Source organism: Rattus norvegicus, chromosome 9, assembly GCF_021556685.1.
Source record: "Rattus norvegicus strain SHRSP/BbbUtx chromosome 9, alternate assembly SHRSP_T2T, whole genome shotgun sequence".
NCBI lineage: Eukaryota > Metazoa > Chordata > Mammalia > Rodentia > Muridae > Rattus > Rattus norvegicus.
Genome location: NC_141542.1, coordinates 38639266 through 38657559, shown reverse-complemented (window position 1 = coordinate 38657559; position 18294 = coordinate 38639266). Strand labels below are relative to the sequence as shown.

The following is an 18294-nucleotide window of genomic DNA, read 5'->3' as shown; positions in this document are numbered from 1 at the left end:
TGGAGCGCGCTCGGCTGTCCCACACGTTATCTGCACCTCTGGCTTTGTGTTCTGTATCCACCCTGGCCTGGACCTAGGACAGTCCAGACAGCACTCCTAACTGTGCGGGCCGTGCCATACTCTGTCGCCCCCTTGGGCACCCACCATATGCTGCAACTCTCTGAATCTCAGAAACCCATGCCTGGCCTCGAACCAATTGCAGAGCTGCCTTCCTGGCTCTGCGATTGGGGTTTCCTTTCGGGCGTCCTGGTGCCAATGTGGGAAACTCCTAGACCCGCGTAATTGCACAATCACCCTTCCTTCTCTCGAGTGGGGGCCGCCAGATCTTCTAGGCTTTTCCAGTGGAAGGGACCCTAACCCTCTCCTATGGCTTTCTGGGAGTTTATCCCAACCTCTGGAACTTGCTCCAGGTGTCCACATGTGGCCCTGGCTCCATCCCAGGCAGACCTTCTGTGACCAACCTCTCTTTAAATACGACCTACAGGGCTAGTTTTAAGATATATTTTGGCACTTTGGACTGCCCCTGTAGATCCGTGTGTGAACTGAACCCAGAGTCTCATCTGCTTTGCCTGCAGGAGCCAGGAAAAGAGCAGGGAAACTCTCTGCTTTTAAGTGAAAGGTGATTTTCTTGTCACTGCAGGGATGTGGGGTGGCAACAGAATGGAATCATAGGTTCCGCGGTGTACTGGCGTAGGCCTCAGAGCTGTCCGCTTAAACCACTAAGAGGACAATCCAAGGGGGCTTATTGTGCCTACTACAGAGTGAGACAAAACAGTGATATTGAAAAGTGGGAAGGACTCCAGGAAACTGGGAGTATGGGTTTGCTATGGTATATATTGTCTCGAGTACCATATGTGACAGTCCCATGGCTCTGGCCATAGTCTGCTGGTCCTGAGAACACTGACTCCTATTGTGTCTTCTGTGTGAGGTTCTTGGTCTGCATTCCACAGGCTAGTAAGAAGCTATACCATTTGAAACTTACCTGTCCATCCCTGCATCTACCCATGTCTCCCTTCTGTTACTGACCCAGGACCTATTTATTTGGTTGACGAACCTGCCCGCTAGCTGGGCTGTTTTGTGGTAGCCAGGTCTGAACTGGATGCTTGCTCTCAGCCAGGCTGGTTGGTTTGCAGGAGAGAAGCTGGGATTGGGGTTGGCGTCCACCTTTTGGAAATTCTGTCAGTTCACTCTCCTCTTCTCCCCTCACGATTCCCTTGAGGTTGTAGAGAAGAGAGAGTGTCTCCTTAAAGACTGACAACAGCCTCAGTTTCCCCATCATTGAAGAAACCATTAAAACCAATCTTCCTTATGTGATCATAAAGATTAAAGGCGAGGTTTTATCGGCAACAAAAGCCATTCCTCCAACCGAAGAGCGAATCTGTTTCTAGCTCCTGGACCCTTGTTATTATTTAACATATTGGCTTAATGAGAAGGCAGGGGACCTGCCCCGCTTAGCATTTGCCTCATGTCAACATGCAGTCCTCCATTCTAAGAGGCTTCTCAGGGTCATGCTCCAGTTCTTGGAGGGTAGGGCCAGAACGACACATGTGTCAATCATAAACCTCATAGCCATGTGCTCCGCAGCTGGCCAGAACCTCCTGCTTAGCCCGTGCCTTTCTGTGGTGTCTCTAGCCTTTGCTGAGAGTTCTGGCTTTACCTGTCTTGGTGTTGTGCAAAAAGAGACACGTAGAGTTTGTACTCCCACGTGTTTTGTTCCCTATCTCTAGCCTGAGGGGAGTGCTTTGCTTCAGATCAGTGGCAGTCCATAGAAACTGACAGTTGCTGGGATTGTCATTCCTAGTACCTGGTGGCAGAGAAAGGACTAAGGTGAAGGGGGGGAAAAAGGCATTTTCCTTTTTCTTTAGGATTAACCTTAGGGCTGTTAGGACAGACTTGGTTGAGATGCCAATAGACCTCCCTCTTCACGGTCTCATCTTCTTCTTCTGTGGTGCTTTTAGCCCTATGGAACTTTTGGAGCGGATGTTTCTGAAGTTGCTTTGAGGACTCACCAGCCCGAGCTGGTTGGGAAGAAGGGGGCTTTCCCTCGAATCTCCAGGATCAAAGACTCCATCTGTGTGTCCGTTCTTACCTACTGACTGTACAGAGATTTTGTGTGTGTGTGTGCGTGTGTGCGTGTGTGCGTGTGTGTGATCAACTATCTCAGAACTCTGCTATCATTACTAAATGAGAACATCCTGGAAAATAAGGGTTCAGGAGGTGCCTCAAACCTAGCAGGGACTGACCGATTATTTCTGGGATTTTCCCAGCGGTAGTGCTGGCAGTGGTGGTGATGGTGGTGGTGGTGGTGGTGGTGGTGGTGGTGGTGGTGGTGGTATGCGTGTTTATAGGTAGGCATATTGTGGGAAGGAGAAAGTGTAGGGGGAACAGGGAGAAAAGTCATCAGGGTCCTGAGTTTGCATCTTGGGCCAGGATAGAATTCCTTCATTTGGGAAGCTGAACCAGGAAAACTGTATTGTCACATAGAATGTGACTCTTGTCCCTGCCTAGCCTCTGCTGTTCCCTATATCCTCCCTACACCCTAGCAAGCAAGCCACAGCCTTCCTACCCATGTCAGTACTCCCCTCTCCCCTGCTAGTCACCTCTGCAGCACTCACAGGTTTGATTTCCCTTGCAGGATCCCCAAGGCTTCAGCTCTGTCTTTAGGGAGATGTTGACGCCAAATTCCTTCCCTTGGGATCACTTCCTTTTGGGCACACATGAAAGGCTGTCTGGCCTCCGTTCCCCCAAGCTGTGCTCAGACACACTTTTAGTTTAGTTTTGGGTTATCTTATTTCCAAAGTGGGGACGGCTTCTCCACCCCCAAGCCAGGTTTTGTCCCGTCTTATGTCTGTTTGGAATAGAGCTGTTCTGTGCGGCCACTGCACTTGGCTGAAAAATGTCAGGAATGTGGAACTTTATTCCCCCCCCTCCTTCTTTTCCAGCTTTCTCTTTCTTAACCCTGCTTCTCGGGGAAGAGGTGGTACAGGGGCTTGGCTTTCTTCTCGGCAGTTTGGACTTTTCTTAGGTGGAGTGTGGTTCTACAGGGTGTGGGTGGCCAGTTGGGATGTGTGGATAAGTCAGATTTGCAAGTAGCCATCCCCCCTCCTCCCTCTTCCCTTCGCCTGCCTTCCAGTGCCTTGTGCCACGTTAACAACTGCAACAGGCAGGGGAAGAGGAAAGCTCTTTCATTTAGCAAGAACGGAGACTTAAGAAATAGGGGTGGCCGGTGGGAGGAAAGGAAGCAATTCCTGTATCACCTTTAAAATGTCATCTCGAGACAGAAACTAGTTTCTCCTTCAGTTTCTGCAGCTGCAGAGAACAGTTTCTGAGATTCTGAGGGTCATTTGCAGGTTTGGTGTTCAGTTTTTCTACAGGCCATGAGGATGCTAATGACGTAAGCGTTCAGGACCCAGAGGAATTTGAGGATGGTGGCTGGTTTTGGTTTTGTGGACATTGTTTCTGAGGCAGCTGTGGAAGATAGCTCTTTTTAGGAACTACTTCCTTCCCTGTTCCTGACCCCATGACAGACTCGTCAGGAAGAAATATTTGCAGCATATACAGTGGGAGCCCATTGCACTGTCCTAAGTGTTTGGACCGAGAGTCCTGTGGCACCCTAACATACTCCTGGATGTACCTGTCGTAGCCTGCAACAGGCAGCCAGTCCTGTCTCCTGTTGCTAAGTGAAAAGATAAGTTTATGCACTGTGAAAAAGATTCTTCTGCTGTGTTCATAGAAGCACGTACACAGCATAGAGAAACGCCCGTGGGTGCCAGCCGGCTTTTTTTTTCCCACTAATTTCTAATGCACTTCTGAGGATGTTACTTTGTCAGCTTTTGTAATTCCTGACCTTATGCCTCTGCCCCTGGCTTCTTTACTGGGTCTGAGGGTCTGCTTTCTTCCACTCTTTGAGGGCCCTGGCTGTATGTCATTCAGCGATGACGTCATTAAGACTCGTACCTTTCTCCTACATTCCCGGGCACTAGCTGTCGACTGTCCAAATGACTGTCGTCGAGCCCCCTCCTCCCCCGTTGCTACAAGGATTCTGTGCCACACTCCTCTCAGATGTCTGTGTTGTTAGAACATGGGGGATGGGTAGCAGAGGGTCTTGGCGCTGCCACCGACAGGTCTGGGGCAGCAAAGACAGCAAGGGAACAGCCCCGGAAGCTAAATAGGTGTCACTTCTCCCGCTCGCCCTGTTGTCTGAGCCCCTCAGTGGCTTGTTTCCCAGGCTGGCTCTCCAGGCTGGTCACAGCAGAGCGCCCCAGTCCCGACTGTTTGTGGACTAACATGAGTTGCTATGGTGAACGCTTCACTCTGGCAGGCATGCACTCCTTTTTGATCCGCTTCGATGTGGGCAGGGGCCCCAGAAATCATTCCGTGGCATAGCTGATGTACCTCTCATTCCCACCCCGATAAAGCAACGAAGCACCGAGGTCTGATAAGAGCAGATTAGAATTCCCACAGGACAGAAATGCTCTCTAATCAGCCTGTGCGCTGTTAGCCCGCTTTGGTGGGAAAATTTACCGATGCTATCTCTTAACCTTCTTATGCGGTGGTGCCGTGTATCTAGTATCCATTGGTACCTAATGGTTAAAGGAAGGCGGGGCGGGGGGGGCATCGAAACTATGAGTAGGGCTACTGAACAGACCTCCTTGTTTCATGGGCAGGCCTTTAATCCTTTAGATACTGTGTTACCTTGCCCTGATTTACCTCTGCTTTCTCAGATGCCCAGCTGTGGAGGAGAACCCAACCCAACTTAGACAGCTGGTTAGTGTTTTAGTGCTGTGGGCTAACTGTGTGGTTCAAAGAGCTTTGCAAGGGATTCTTCTGGATAGCGAATGTTCGAGTAGCTTTTCTGGCTTTTGAACCGAGAGTAAATGGAGCCAGACTGTGGGTTGGGGGTGCCAAGACCTCTGGGGTCCTCCGGTGAGTTTGTCGGAGGCCAGGGTTAGGAGGGGATGCTGCCACGTGGCCCCTTGATGCCTTTCTTCATTTGTCTGGAGAAGTTGGCAGCGTTTTGCATCTGTGAAATGTTTTACTGGCCTCACCCTGTAATCGGGATGGTTTATGGGGGTTGTCATACCCATCCAGAAGCCTGGCTTCTAGAGGAGAGATTTGGCCAGTGACCATCCACTCGGCGTTAGAGCGAGAGCCAAAATAAGAAGCCGGCACTGTCTGGCTCACATTTAGAACGCGGCTCTAATGCCCCCACAAGCGGGGCGTCTGTGGAACGTAGCCACAGGCGGCTTTAGTTCTCCTTTGTCTGAGCGGGTCTGTTTACTACCTGGGAGTAACATCTGTGGGCCATTCCACTCGGGAGCCTTTCCGCCCAGAACGATCACTGAAATTCCCATCTCCCTCCAGGAGACTGTAGAGAGCCACCCGAATGTGTTCATCTGTCACATTGTGAACACAGTTGAACGGACAGGAGCTTCATCCTCCACTGAAGTCACTGCCTGCCATTATCTGTGTGAGATAAGGGGGTTTCTGGTTGTAGTTTGCTCGCTGACCTTATCATCAAGTTAACATTATGGTCATAGCTCAAGGGCACATTTTCCGTTTTATGAGTTCGTGACTTTAGAGGGCAGCCTAAGAAATCATCTACTACTGCATTTACAGAAGAGGAAAATAAGCCCCACCCCCAAAGCGGCGGGAGAGATTTGCCCAAGACAATTAGAATAAATGTTTGACAAACCTGGAGCCACACCCAGTCTATCTCTGGTGCATCTTCCTGTCTCTGCCCTGAACTCTGGACAGTGTCTCTGAATGCCACTCTGTGCGGAAGTCTTGGACGTGCTGTATGATGCGTAAGAACGCTGTGATCAGTCGTGGGAAGTTCAGGTGTGAACTCAGAGAATGCAGAGATGAAGAAGGCCAGGGCCCAGTCCTCAAAAAGGTCACAGTGTGCTATCTTCAAGTCGATACACTGGCCCGTGAGTCCGCCTACTCAGGAGGCTGAGTCAGGAATATTAAGAGTTTAAAGCCAGCCGGAGCAGCATAGTAGTAAGATACTGCTTTACAAAGTGAAAAGACCGGCTGTGGTGGAGCTCGTTGGTAAACTGCTCACCCAGCATGTGCAAAGTCCTAGACTCAAACTCATGTGCCACAGAGGGACAGGAAGGCGTGGATGAGAGTCAGGCCATAAATGTGATGTGTATGACAGGTACAGTCTTCCTTAGACCCTTGGGCCTCAACCTCGAGCCACTGGGCTTTGGTGGAAGAGCATTTTTTATGAACTAGCACCCTGGCTGTGGCTGTCAGGGTTTAGAAGAAAAGAGTGATTGACGGTCGTGCCTGGAGATCTTACCAGGCACATCCGACACTCATACAGATGTGACTGCTTTGTGACAGGGCGTAGCGGCTAGTACCAAAAATCCCATAGGTCTGGTGAGGGGAGGATTTAGAAAACACCAATTCCTTGACCCTTTTTTATAAAGTCTGAGTAAATCGAAGACCAAGGCCTGGGAGACCTTGTCTTGGGGGAGGGTCCTTTTCCTGGCTTGTAGTAGCATCTCTGTATCTTTAAGAAGGAGGAACAGAAAAGGGTGCTTGATCTCTGGGGTCTCTTCATTAAGGGCACCAAGCCCATTCAGGAGGGCTTTGTAATTGGAATTAATCATAGTCCCCAAAGAACCTCCTGATGCACTGCCCTGGGGATGTGTTTTCAGCTGAGGAACTTCTGGTAGCAGGCATCAAAAGTTCTGGCCATCACAGACTCTGCGTGTGTCGGTGTATGTGTGTTCTGTGTGAGCACATGTGTATGCATGAGGGTGGAGGCCGGAAGTCAACTTGGGGGTCTTCCCCTGTTACTCTCCACCTTACTCTTTCGAGTCGGCGTCTCTCCCTGAACCCACAGCTTAGTGACATGGCTGGCCCGACTGGCAGGGGAGCAACAGGATCGGCTTCTTGAGGGTCCAGACACTTGCCGCCGTGAGCAGCTTCCATGTGGTGCTGGAGACGCAAATTTAGGCCCTCATGCACGAGTGCCCTGCAGGTTACTGACTGACGCATCTCCTGTCACGTGGTGTCTTCAGAATTTCGTTTTGAGGATTGGAAATGAAACCCGGGCTTTGTACACGCTAGGCAAGCGTTCTTCCCCTGACACAACATCTCCTGCTTTTGGGTTTTGTGGTGGTTGTTGTTTGTTGTTTTTTTTTGTTTGTTTGTTTATTTTTGCTTTGTTTTATTTTTGGGACAGCATTTCACTCTATAGTCTTGGCTAGCCCGGAACTTGCTATGTAGAGCAGGCTGGCCTCCAGCTCAGACAGATCTGCCTGTCTCTGCCTCCTAAGCGTGATGAAAGGTATGTACGTGGCTATGCCTGGGCTGCTGTTTTTGTTTGTTTGCTTGCTTTTGAGACAGGTTCACTAATAGCCTGGCTGACCTTAAACTCAAGGCCATCCTCCTGTCTCAGCCTCCCAATTACTGACTTCCAGGAGTAAGACGTTGTCTCAGTGCCACAGAACTTCTTCACAGAACTGGGTTATGTCACATCCTGTAAAGTTAGGTTCTCTCACGGGGAGTATTCTTTTTCTCCTCAGAAAACTTTTAAAAGAACTTTCATTTTATAGGGACTTCTGTTGAGTGTCTCACACCGGTAGACATCTGTGGCTACCGGGGAGGGAGAAAGACAGGTCCTCCAGGACAGTGGGTTATGTAGACAGATTTCATACTGCTGTCTCCCCAGCCCCTGCTGACCTCTGCTCCACTGAGGGAGGACGGCATCAGTTAGTCAGCACATGCTGGCTTCTGCTTGGTGCTTGAGGTAATGCTGGGATCTTCACGAAGTGGGTGTTACACATGGCTTGTGTTTGAAGGTGCCACAGCTAGTGTTAAAAGCAGTCTGGGGGTTCTTGGACATCTAGTCCTTGGGAAAATGGCCTTCCCCCTCCAGCAGTTCTTAAGAGTTGACAGGAAACCTGAGGTCTGCTCCACAATGCCCGACTTCCGGCTGAGACGAATTCCACCGGGCTTGGAGCAGAACTGAACTTTTCCTACCCCATACTTCTATACTTTAGAGTATATTTTCAACTTGTACTTGGGGCCGGATCAACTTTTGACCTCAGCGGACAAGGGGTAACTTGTCTGTATAGATCCCGTAACTGCAGTGCGAAGGCCAGGTGGGGAACTGGGAAGGAACGTTTGATGGCTGGTTTATCTATTTCCTTTTTCGTAGGCAGTTTTTGTCTTTAGTTTGGGCAAAATTCCTCAGGGTTGGATTGGGGGCTCGTGCCTTGTAATGTCTGGCAGCAGGGAGGGATGTGTGTAATAGAGTGAAAGGTGGGATGTGATTCCTTCCTGCAAATCGTGTGGCCCACAAAGACCCTTCAGTTCTTCCTGCTAACGCTTGCTCTGTGGGGGGTGGGGTGAGTGGGTGGGTGAGTGGATGGGTGAGTGGATGGGCATGGGTGGGTGGGGCATGGCTTTCCTGTAGCTGAGCTGTCTACTTCCGGTGGACCTGTACAAGAACAGTGGGTGAACACAGAGCTTAAATTGCCAGGAAGGAAGAGGAGGGGGATAGAAGGAGGAACCTGCCTGCCTCCGCCCATACCAACTGGGACATTTAACCTGGCCACCATTGTGCCTCCATTGGGTTAAGAGCCTCATCTTCTCTTTTGATTTCATTTTTTGATTTGAGTCGGAATCAGCTCTGAACGGAAGTTTGGGCTTAGCATCTAATTAGCAGTGTGGCAGAACTCAGGGAATGAGAAAAATCTGTATTATAAAGGAATCATTGTCAGATCCCTACTATCCTCTCCAGGGTTGACCCATGAGGAGGACAGAGTATATAGCCTAGTCCCTGCCTGGCCTGATGGTCCTGTGTACTTTGCTCTTCCAGATCAAGTTTTGTCACTTCAACTCCCTGAGGGCAGTCTGGGACCTTAGCCTTAAAAACAAAATGATTTTTTACGTTTAGTGATGGACGGGTGTCTCTCTGTGTGTGACTCTGCCTCCCCCATCCCCAAATCAACCTAGTGACCTCTCCTGCTCTTACTTCCCCTTCATTTCTCCTTCTTTCTTCCTCTGACCATCTGTGGCTCTCTTTCTTCCTCACAATATTGCGAATGGATCCCATAGGACAAGGAGGAAAGCTTTTGTTTGTTTGTTTGGTCTGGTTTGGTTTGGTTTGGTTGGGGTAGGATCTTACTCTGGTTTATGCTAGCCTGAAATCCACTTCTGAGAGCTGGATGCAGGTCAGAGCTGAGGATGACCTTAAACCCCTGGTAGAACTCCACACCCGGCCTGCTCTCCAGGTCCAGTTCACATCTTACTTGCACTTAACCTGAATATGTTTGTTGGTTGATTCTATGTGGGCCGGGGGGTGTCGAACACAGGCTATTATGGAATCTAGCAAGTTCTCTACCACCAAGGTAATGCCCTGTCTAAATACAAATGAATTTCATGTTTGCACCTGGGTCTCATCCCCGTGGTATCTCACTACATATATGCAATTGCATTCCGTGTGCTGAAGCGAGAAAGAGCCTAGAATCCTTCCCAACCCGTGTCTGAGCATAGATTTTTATACACCCACAGTAACTAATATTAGCGTTTGGAACCTAGAAACGGTCCGATTGGAAGTTAGCTGTGCAGAATGATTCATTTCTGGAGCTTCCGGGAAGTGCTAGTTTCATAACATAGAAACAAAGAGTTGAGCATGTCTGGGTGTCATGCTCATCTCATGTCTTGTCAACAGTGTGAAGGAAGTAGTTTTGGTGTCCTGTCATGCTGCCTGGGCGATGGACTAATTCAGTACTTCCCCCCCCCCCCCCGCCCCTTCCTTCTCTCCCTCTGTCCTTCTCTCTGTCCGTTCCTTCTCCCATCCATCAAATACAGCTACTCTATGCAAGGCGCTGAAATCTGGTTGGGAAGGCAGCTGACACATTTGTTGACAAACTAGCTTGAGAAAGGAGAGCAGGAGGTGGTACCTTGTGGCCAGGTTTCCCTGAGTTGCTCCAGTGGCAATTGCGGCAGGCGGGACAGTTATGGCTTGCCAGATGGTGACAGGTGACGGATCCCATCTTGAACATTCAGCAGTTTGGTAGCCAGGTGCAACCTGTCCAGTGTTACTGGCCTCAGGGAGGGGAGTCTGGAATGAGCTGGTTCTGGTCTCTTATCCTGCAATGCTGATTGAATGGTGTTTGCCTTGGTCAGGATTTCTGCTGCTGTGTGATGAAAACACCATGACCAAAAGCAACTTGGGGAGGAAAGGGTGTATTTCATCTTAGTAGCTGGCACTCCGTCACCTGGGGAGGTCAGGGTAAGAACTCAAGGCAGAGACCTGGAGGCAGGAACTGATGAAGGGACCCTTGGAGGAGTGCTGCTTACTGCTTGATCCTTATGGCTCCATCAGCGGCTTTTTAAAACATCCTTTAGGACTAATAGCCCAGGGGTGATACCACTTACAATGGGCTGAGCCCTTCCACATTATCAGCCAAGAAGAAGCACCAAAGGTGTGCCTGCAGGCCAATCTGACAGGGCCATTTTCTCAAATCTAGGCTCCCTTTTCTCTGGTAATTCTAGCTTGCCTTAAGGTGACATAAAACTAGCCAGCACCGGTTTTTATAAAGCCATCATTTGTGGATGCGGAAAGCTCAGAGGGAAAGGATACCTTGTATAAAGACACAAAGATGTTACCTTTCCCCCTTGGAAGGGAGGCAGACAGGAAGCAGGCAGTCACTTGAGGCTGAGCTTTCATTCTGAGCTGCCATATTGGTATTCTGTGTAGCACGGAGTGGTGGTGAATGTGTGTGATCATCTCCCGGAGAGGGTGCTTTGAGAATATGAGGGAAACATTCCTACCTAAGTAACGCTGGGGAATACAGTGGCTATGGAAGGTCCTAGGCAGAGGGTCAGTGCATCCCCAGGAAAGGTGGGGCTAGTGTGGAACCAGTGTGCTCAGCTAATGGGTTATTGTGGCGGTAAATAGTTAAAACAAAATGCACCAACCCACGCTATTGCCGGCTCCGGCGGGCCATGTGGTATCTGGGGGGGTATTTTCATCTTAATCAGCAAAGCATCGCAATCCAACCTGCTGAGTTTCCAATTTCCATCCCACACCGTCTCCAGCTACTCTCCGGGACCTGTCTCGATCACCACCGGCTACTCTGGTCCCAGCAGCAGCCACCCTTTTGCGACTCTCTGCTGGTGAACTTTGTTCACAGTCCTAGCATCTGCCCGCTGTGGTTACAGTCACAACCCCCGGTGACCTGTTAAAAATCAAAACTCAGTAAGCTTATAATTTATCAGATTTATGTCACTGCATTCTCACTCCACAAAACGTCCACACAGTAAACTCACAACCGATTGATAACGATATAAACTGCCCACCTAGATAAGACAAATTGTCTGTCATAATCCATCCCTTATGAAATATTCATAGCTACCTGTGGCCATTTAAGTCCACACAGATCTGGGTCATCCTTCTCTGACTCCAGCTTGGTTCTTCCTCCTCCCTCCTCCTCTCTTTTCTCTCTCCAAAACTCTGTGCCCGCCTTACTTTTTCACTGCCCAATCATAGCCCTTGCCTTATCTCGTGCCTGCTCTCACCTGCATATAGACATCAATACACAGGTTATGATACGGCTTGCTCTGGATGTAGGAAAAGGGGAAAGAGGGTACAGGAGGGAAGGCGGGGCTCCATCACAGAGGCCTTGGAGGTCATGCCCAGAGTGGAGCTCTTATCCTGGAGGTAATCAGGAACCTGAAGAGTTTTCAGGAGGACAGTGGTTTGATGCGGTTGCTCTGCAGACAGTGGAGAGAGGGAGGGAGGGTGAGATGGGATGTAGCGTCTGGGCAGACGGCTGTGGGGTTGGTCCATGTGAGAACTCCCATTTGGGAAATCTTTCTGTGTGTCAACTTCTGGCCTGGAAGTAAGTTGTAAGAAGCAGAGGGGACTCACACCTTTGAGCATTCACTAATGTGGAGTCTCAGGAGTCTTTCCTGCGTGTTTTGCATGCCCTGGGATAGTAGCAAGACACCCGTGTGAGGTGGGCTTGTGCGATTAAAACTGTCAGTTACCATCCTGGAGATTGTACCCATACAGGTTGCTATTGTACAGGGATGCTGCTTCCTGAACATCCTGTGTCTTTCCCACCTTCGTGCCACACACCCCTGCCCCCGCAAACCTTGCCTCATCTCCTTGCCCTGTTTTACCGACTTGTATTGCTTTTCCATGACCAACACCCAAGCGTTCTTCAGACCCCCAAAGAAGTTATTGATTTGCATGTAGCATCTGTGAATTTTTAAAGGAAGATGCTCGTACATTAGAACATCTTTTCCCTCTACCCTTTTATATTCTTTTTAGCTAAGAAGCCACAACAAGAGAACAGCCTTATATCAGAACAGTGGAGGCAGGGCGGGTGGGAATATCCTTTATGGAAGGGTTTGTAGATGGCAATGATGAAGTGGGACAGGGTGTGGATGGAGGACAGGGGTTTACGTGTAGACCGCATTTTGTAGCACTCGTTCAGAAAGACTGTAAGCGCTCGCTGCGTGCTGCACTTCTTGTGTGCATTGCTCTGGGGAATACCAAGGGCGGATGGCTGCACTTCTCGTGTGCATTGCTCTGGGGAATACCAAGGGCGGATGAACACATTATTTTTTTTTCTGCTTTGAGATGAGGCTGGGGTCTTCTTACAGATGCGATCTGGGGAGCACTCAGGATTTTAGTTCCTGACCCCATGCATGTCTTCAGGAGGGTGAGTAACAGCAAGAACCCATCACTCGTTTTCCCTCATCCCCAGTGACCACAGAGACATTCGTCATTGCCTTCCGAACAGTTCCCAGTCCTTCTCTCCTGTAACTCTCTTGACCTTCCCTTAAGATGCTTATTATCCCTTGGATGAATCGCTGAAGGACATTGGTTCTCGGCCTCCCTAATGCTGTAACCCCCTTACTACGGTTCCTCACGTTGTGGTGATTCCTCCCAACCATAGCATTATTTTTGCTGCTACTTCATATCTGTCATTTTGCTACTGTTATGAATCATAATGTAAATACAATTGCCTGGTTGGCAGGATATATGCTATGACCCCTTTGAAAAAAATTATTCAATCTCCAAGGGGGCCCGTTGAGGCCCACGGGTTGAGAATCACCGCAGTAGCGGGTCCTGACTTAGCACAGGACCCTACAGAGCTACCTCGGTTGTTCTCAGTCAGAGCTGAGGTCCTCCTCCCAGGGTGCCAGCCTTCCAGGCATCTGAGCAGCCTTGCCCTGTCCGGACTTGTGTGGCATGCCAGTCTGCTTGTGCTTCCTGGACACCCCCTGTCTTTATCACCTTTCCCCCCACACCCCGGCTCCCAAAGCTCCTCATCTCCTGCTTTTGGCTCTCCTTTAATGCTCTCCCTCAGACCTTACCAAACACCCCTGCGCAGGCCTCTCCTGGCCCAGCCATCCTCTGATGGAGTTCCTTCTTTCTTTGAGCTATCTTTTCTGTCTCTTCCTTGCCTGGTCAGCCAGGTGTAGACCAAGCTGTCTGCCAAGAGTACTCACAACTGGATATAAGACATGAATGGACGAGGCAGAGAGGTGACAGGGTCATTGATGCTTTGTGTATATAAGGTACAGCAGCAGTCATGGAAGGAGCTCTATCCCAATAGTTTATAATTAAAAACGATAGCAAAGACGTTTATTTGGACATCTATCTGAAGCATGTCAGTGAGGCAGATTTGTTTACAGAGAGAGTGGGGAGCGACGGGTGTCCAAAGTCTCAAAGTATGTACTTGGATATTTGTGCCTGTTTAGAAAGGGTCTCGCTTTGAGGTGGAAGCTGGTCTTGAACACGTGGTCCTCCTCCCTCAGCCTCCTGATGCTGGGGTTGCAGGTGCGTGCACCACACCTGCCTTTCAGTGTGTGTTTGAATGGAAAGACTAAGGACAGAGGTGGAACTGAAAGATGAGCCAACCATAATGGAGATGCAGACAGTGAGGACCCTTGACCCAAAGCCTGGATCTAGCTGTCTGCTTAGGCAAGAGGGAGCCATAAGACTTCTGAGGAACGGACTGAGTGACCTACGTTATGAACAGTAGGCCAGCGTAGGTCTTCGCACTTGCTAGGGATGACTTACTGAGGTGGTCCCGGAAAGCATGTTTGTTGCCTGTGCTTGCTTTTCAAGCTCATCTCTCCATGCTCTCAAGCTACCAGGCCGAGGTGCTTGCGAGCACAGGAGAGATGCTAGCTCTTGTCCACGACAGACACAGGGAACTGGCAGTCGTCGCTTTCAAAGAGAAGGGTGCGTTGGTGAGGAAGTTGTGCGAGATACCATTTAGTAGTGCCCTGCTGACTCAAAACCAGAGCTGTACCCCCGGCCCCCAGCGCCTGAACAGTCCCCCCACTGCCCCCCAGCAGCTGTTTTCATCCGTCTCCCCTCCTCCACCCTCAGGAACCACTTTAACTATTCTTGGTGTTTTCATGTTGACCTTATTTATGCCAATGTGAGCAGCCATACAAATGTTATACAGGGCCAGCAAGATGGCTCACTGAGTAAAGACGCTTGCTGCATAAGTCTTATGACCCCAGTTTGATCCCTGGAACCCACGTAAAGGTGACGGAGAAAACTGACTTCTTAAGGCTGGCTGTTCTTTGACTTCAGCAAGGGTGCTGTGGTGCATGGATTTACATATACACCACTCAGACAGACAGACAGACAGACAGACAGACAAACACAGTAATATAATGATAGCAATAAAATATTAATAATAAAAATAATATTAAAATGATACCAATCAGTGTATCACTATTTATGACATATATGTAAGCATGTATATTGTCTCCTTTATGGTACACAGTAAGACACAATTATCTAAATAGATTGGTACCTAGTGATTTCCTTTTAACCAGAAGTCTGTGAGGACTTCCTGTCAGTACACAGCGACTCTCTGTCCATTCTCTTGGTTCCCTGTTGATGGACTTGTTTCTCGTCTTTCTCTCCTTATAAATGACGCTGCAGGGAATATCTGGGTACATGCCTCCCTCTGCTCCTGTGTGGAAACATCTAACAGGCTGTTTCTCAGAGATGGGGCAGTCGAGATAAAGTGTATTTGTAGTTTTGAGAGGTGCTGACATTTCCCTCTGTCCTTTCAGTAAACACATGGATCCTGTTCAAACACATGGGTCGCTTAGCTACGTGACAATACACTATTGTATGCGGTTAAATACTAAAAGCTCTGCCAGTTTCCACACTGAACTTGTTTGCGGTTACATCCGTGTTCTCCCCTTTTAGCACAGCACTGTACACATAACAAAAGCAACAACAATAACCTTGAATTTTTAAAAAACGTACTGTTTCATGCCTTTCCATTAAGGGGATGTTTCCTACCGATCTCCTTTGGAAATGTATTTTTTTCTTTATTCTTGAGAATTTCATACATCTATGTAATACCTACCCCTAGTTCCCTTCTCTGACTCCCTCCAGGTTCCCCCCTCAGTATGTCCCCCTCCCAACGTCTCTTTTTAAAAACAGCCCACTAAGTTCAGTTAGTGCTGTCCAGATGGGCATGGTGGGGGCCACCCACGGGAGCATTGGAAGCCTACTAGTGGTCATATACAGCAAAAAGAATGGTACCTACTCTGACCCTATCTCCATACCACCCTCCCCGACTCCCACTCCACCTCACCTCCATCCACCTCACCCTGCCTTCATCCACTCTTCCTCCCCCTCCTATTACATTTCTTGCAGATCTTCTGTTGTGGTTTGCCCTGCAGTTATCTGTATTTTGATGCTAATTCCACTGGCCCAAGGACAGCTGCCTAGTCACTTACTCAGAACTCGGGTGACTTCACCAGAACCTCCCCATTGAATTTGTAAAATACAGGTGAGGGGCAGGTACAGGATAGAAGGAGGCCTGTCATTGGAGGAGAAGGAAGGATGGGCGGGAAGGAAGTTTGAAGGAAGAGGAGGAGAGAAGCAGAGAAGCCGAGGCAGGACAAGATGGCAGGTGGTGGTAAGATTCTGCTCTGTGTATTTACAGGTTGTTATTAATGTTCTCAAGGGATGGAGGGTACCGGGCTTTGTATGTTTAAGTGGGCAATTATACCATATCAATTGGGTCAAAGATTATTGGGTTGTGTGTTCTATTATGTGAGGGTTTGAGTGTAGGAAAGTGTGTGGTGGCAGGAGACACTGGGCCGCCGAGGAGTTGGGATGTGATTCCGCCACAGATGTCCAGCAGATATCTTGGGACACTGAGGTGCCAGACCTAGCAGGGTAAAAGACACCAATACTTCTTTTATTTTTATATTTTTACAACAACAATCTTCCTGTTGTTTCTTTTGCCCTGTCCCTTCACTCAGTCTTTCCTCAGGACAAAGTCTTCCCACTGCAGCTGTTTCTTCTTCCTTGGGCTCCATGCCCCTTTTCTGGGATGTGTAGTAACTCCTTCCTCAGCTCCTAGGCTCCCTGTGCCTCCCTTCAGATGACAGCCTCCCTGGGTGCCATCTCTTCACCCCCTACTCTTGACTGGCAGTTCCTGGAGGCTGCATCGGTCTCCGTGTAACAGGAGGCAGAGCACTGAACATCCGGGTTCCTCTCATTCCCATATTCAGTAATAGACGGTAAAGAAGGATTGGTGCTTAGTTGATAAATGCCTTTGCAGAAACTTCTGCCTACATTTTAAATCGCGATGCCAACTGAGCGTTAATTTCCCGTTTTAATATTTACAGGTCAGTGTTTCTCAGAGCAGGGACCAATTTTTCTCAGCTCGCGTTATCACAGTTCAGAACATTTGCCTCCTTCCCCAGAGAAACGTTAGCATTCATTCCTCACTGCTGCCTTCCTCCCCTGTCAGCACCCCAGGAACCACTCATCTGTCTCTGGACTTGCCTGTTCTGAGCATTTTATATAAATGCAGTCATACTACATATGGCCTTCAGGCCTGGCTTTTATTTAGCACAACGTTTTGGAGATCTATGCACGCCGTAGCACGAATCAGTATTTGGTTCGCTTTCTGCCTGACTCGTTCCATTGTATGGAGATAGCATGTGTGGCTTACCCATCCGTCGGGCGTCTCTGAACACTCCTAGGTAAGCACTGATGTAGAATGTATGTGTTTGGTTCTCCTGAAAGTATCCCCTACGAGCGGATTTGCTGGGTCAGTGAATAATTTCCATGTGGGCAAGGAGCCAGGGTTGAAAGTACATTGAGCAGTCTGTCCTTTTAATTCAGGGTTTTGTTTTTTTTTTTTTATCTCCAGGCCAATACTGTATATTGCCCATTATCCTGCCTTCACCCAGCAGTTATTGAAGTTATGTTTGATGGACTGTGGGGCACTCGTCTGTAACTCACAGGCAGATGTCTGTACTGCTTTCCAGGCACGCTGCACTTTGCTGACAAACACTTTTATCTTGTCCCGATACCACCATTCATCTCAAGCCGTCTAAATATCCATCTGTGTCGAACCACTTAGTAAATTATGGCTATAGCCATGCAGGGGCACACTGGAGCTGTTCAAAAACATGATGCGGCCGTGCCTTATGTATTGGTGTGGACCGATGCCTGTGGGAAATATTGGCTGTACATTAGCATGTAGCATCAGCCCATTTTAACAGGAAACTTATGTTTATGTATGCAGAGGCAAAGCCAAGAAAGGTCCAAACAGACTGTCGACTGGTTTTATTTACAGGAGACTTTTTCGCTTTCAGCGATGTGTTTCTCTTTTTAAAAAATTTTCTCCCCCAATAGATGTGTGTAGTTGTTGAGTTGATTTCACATCCCCCACTTCTCTCTCACAGACCCAAAGAAGTCCTAATAAAACCACATCTGAAGCACTAGGCATCTATGTAAGATGTAGGCTATATCTTACAGCTCTGCCTTGGGAGTGACTCTGTACATTGGAGGGCATACTGAGCTAAGGATTTTCCCCAGAAACCTGTTGTTTCTGTTACAATCCTGTTCCCTGGGAGTTTCCAGAACTGACCATGGGGAGCTGGTCGGTTCTGGTCAGAGAGGCATGTGGCACTCCTCTTAGAGATCCATGTGTCGTATAAATCTGTGGATTGTTTTTGAGACAGGGTCTCATGTAGCCCAGGCTGGCTTCATACATAACTATATAGCTGAGGCTTTGAGCTCCCAATCTCTTGCCTCGACCTCCTAGCGCTGATACGATAGACATGCGCATTTATTAAGGTGGTAAACGGTTCTTCTCAGACCCAAGTGGTCATCTCTCTTCAAGTGGCGAGTCCTGTCTCTGACATGTCACAGTCGATGGAAGGCCTCTCTGTAGCAGCTGCTGAGCCCTGAATGAGCTGAGCGAATGGCACTTGCTCACGTGTGTTCAATTCCCAGTGCGCAAAAGTGTC

At 48.9% G+C, this 18294-nt stretch overlaps 1 protein-coding gene across 1 annotated transcript in view; it reads left to right on the top strand.

The window, feature by feature from the left end:
- Tram2 (translocation associated membrane protein 2) overlaps positions 1 to 18294 on the top strand; it is a 79414-nt gene that overhangs the window by 341 nt on the left and 60779 nt on the right.